The following is a 3,253-nucleotide window of genomic DNA, read 5'->3' as shown; positions in this document are numbered from 1 at the left end:
GAAAGTAGATGGTAGGGGCTTTCTTTTAAATGTTCTTCCTTGGTTGACTAGCTCGGTCCATTCTTGTGTGCCTAAATGCATGCTAGAGCCTACAAGACAAAGACTACATTTCCCAGTCCCAGTGTTGCAGCTCTAGCTTCCCACATGTCCATGCGCATACAGGGCATCCATTTTACTAGTGAGGAGTGTGGCTGGGGTGATGAGGTACCAGAAGAGTCAAGGTGGTGGCTTCTAAATAAGAAATGTATATGAGACAGTTGAATCTGGAGCCAGAAAACAGGGCAGTGGCTGTCTGACAATGGCACAGGTAGCAGCTCCTTGGCAAGGCCAGTCCTGGGAGTCCTTTTTGGACACCTGGCCTAGAGCCTGCTCCTCCAGTTCTTGCAGTTTATAAGCAGTGAATTCCCTAGTTCTCAATATTAAGCCCTTCCCTGCCTAAGCTAGTCAGATGGGTTTCCACGATTTGCAATGAACTCTGATTGACACATTGGGCAAAGTAAAAGTTTGGCAACACGACTTTTTTTCTTTTTCAGTAAGGACTTACTAATAATGTAGACCATGCATGGAGGCAACAAAGAAGTCCCTCAGAAACTTAAAACACAAGGAAAGATAGTATCACCTGTTTCTTGATTTTGTTTTCCCAACCAGTATCCCACTCTTCTCCTTCTAGAGACAGAATCATCCTCTCCTGGGAAGAGCCCATCCCATTGCTGCTCAGGTGGGGCTGACTGCAGGGACAAGTGGCCAACGCATCCACTCCCACCACAGTGTTTGGCTCAGAGATGGACATTTGGTCAAAGCTAGTGCAGTCAGCACCTTCCCCAAGACTGCTCAGCGAGAGCTATGGGAAGACACCCTCTTCCCTTTGGGGTTACTAAGCTTTGAGGCTACTAAGCTTTGAGGCTGCATTCCGGGCTGTCAATGTCTTCACGTGGAGAGAGATACAACACCATCGAGACCTCTGGGCCCAGCTCTACCCTGGCTGTCAGTTACATGAACCAATAAAGTCCCCTTTTTCTCAAAAGACAGCTTGAGTTGGACTTTTGACACTTAAAAATAATAATTAACTTTATTGACTATTTACTTTACCAGCCACTGTTCTAAGCTCTTCATATGTATTAAGACTTGTTGAATCTGCCTCTCCCAGTGAGGTAGATATGTTATTGAACATGACAAAATGATTCTGAAGTAAATTTTGAAAAATGTGCAAAATAGTCAAGAAACTGATAGAGAAAAAAGAAGAGTTCTAAGGAAGGATGTTTCATTCAGATATAAAAAATGTGTTTTTAAGCTACAGAAACAAAAATAGTATACCAGAACCAAAAGGAACAGATCAATGAAACGGAACCAGAGTACAGAAACAGACTTAAGCATACATATAACTTAATGTAAGATAGGAGAATAAAGGATGGAGTGATCCGCAAACGGTGATGTCATAACCCCACAGCAATGAGTATAACATCTTTGCATGGGCAAATCCATGTTTTTGAAATTAACATTACCAATAACAGGTCACTGGATCCCAATCAAGCTTTATGCCAAAATAAAGACAAGATGAATTAAAAAATCAAATGTCAAAAATGGAGCCATAAAATTAACAGGACAAAATTTAAATGAATAATTGTATAACTGTGAAATGGGAATGATTTTTCTAAGCATAATATACAAGTAGAAACCACAACAGAAATGATTGGTGCATTTATTTACACAAAAATTTAAGAGTTTTGCATGGCAAAAAGCACTAAAAACACATTTAAAAGAAAAATAAATAACCATGAGAATCATTTGATAGATTAAGGGCTAGTATCTTTAATAAGCCATGCTTACACATCAAGATAAATATCATAATAGAAAAATGAGCAAAAGACACAGGCAATTCACAGAAGAGGTGACAGAAATGGTCAAAAAACACTTGAAAATATATTTAACCTTAGTAAGTTAATAATTAAAATGCCAATTTAACTTAAAACAAAATCGATTTTTCAACTACCGAATTCGCAAGGGTGAAAAAAAATAAAAATTAAGCCCTAAAAGCAAAACCATTTCCAAATCTGGAGATACTCAAGAAATTTCAATGAAATATGTAAGCAGTTAAGGCTATTTACCCCTCCTCTGTCATAGATAGTATGTTTTTTCTGTATGTCTGTCATGTTATGTTTTATTTTGTTTTTTTCATTTGTTTCTGGGCCAACAGGATTTGGCAGGCCATGCCAGGGCTCTTCCTTTGAACTCCTGGGCTCTTAAGTGATCCTCCTACCTCAGCCTCCCCAGTAGCTGGGACTGTACAGGTTATGTGCCACCACACGGAGCTGTTTTTATTTTTTGCAGAGACGAAGTCTTGCTATGTTGCCCAGGCTGGTCTTGAACTCCTGGCCTCAAGTGATCCTCCTGCCTCAGCCTCTCAAAGGGCTGGGATTACAGGTGTGAGCCACCACATCCAGCCTAAAATTAAGTTAATAATACAAGCTCGAATACCCCTGCTAGAAAATCACTCTGTACACACTTAGCATTGATTGTGCATGTGACGAATTAGGCAGATTCTTGCTTCTCCTGCTCTTTCTTGACTACTTTCCATCAAGGTCAATGAAGATGACAGATATAAATGCTATAGGGTCTGTTAAATTGGCAAGTAAGGAAGTTGAATCCTATGACTTAAAATGGTTTATGGATACAACTAATTTCTGTTATCCTACCATCCTGCTTTCCATGATCATCAAGATTTATTGGTAATAATTTGATCCAATTCTGATATCATGACAGAATGCTAACCACTCTTAGCAAATGTAGGTATGAAAGAATCATCTTTGTCACAAAATATTATTTAGCCATGGAACTAGAAATAGTACATAGGGTCAGAATGTGTTCATTTGAGGATTGGTAAAGGTGAGTCACCAGACAGTCCTACAAGGATATAATAGAACATATAGTAGGAGGAAAAGTTAGAAGACTCATCTCAATGCATACTTCTTAATAAATAATTCCTTCTCCTCTTACCAATACAATCTGTGTACAACACACAGTGACAAGAAGTGGAAAATAAATGATTTCTCTTAAGTATGACCTCTCTTTATAAAAACAAAAAAAGATATACCATTTAAAAAAATTCTGTTTCGGCCAGGCGCGGTGGCTCACGCCTGTAATCCTAGCTCTCTGGGAGGCCGAGGCGGACAGATTGTTTGAGCTCAGGAGTTTGAAACCAGCCTGAGCAAGAGCGAGACCCCGTCTCTACTAAAAATAGAAAGAAATTAATTGG

General features: G+C 39.3%; 1 protein-coding gene across 1 annotated transcript in view; it reads right to left on the bottom strand.

The window, feature by feature from the left end:
* Window positions 1-3,253, bottom strand: part of GPLD1 (glycosylphosphatidylinositol specific phospholipase D1) — a 55,113-nt gene that overhangs the window by 42,345 nt on the left and 9,515 nt on the right. The window lies entirely within an intron of this gene.

The sequence above is a fragment of the Propithecus coquereli genome, unplaced genomic scaffold (genome assembly GCF_000956105.1).
Source record: "Propithecus coquereli isolate 6110/MARCELLA unplaced genomic scaffold, Pcoq_1.0 Scaffold131, whole genome shotgun sequence".
NCBI classification, from domain to species: Eukaryota; Metazoa; Chordata; class Mammalia; order Primates; family Indriidae; genus Propithecus; species Propithecus coquereli.
Note: the sequence above shows the minus strand (reverse complement) of the source record. Positions and strands in the feature narration are given on the sequence as shown.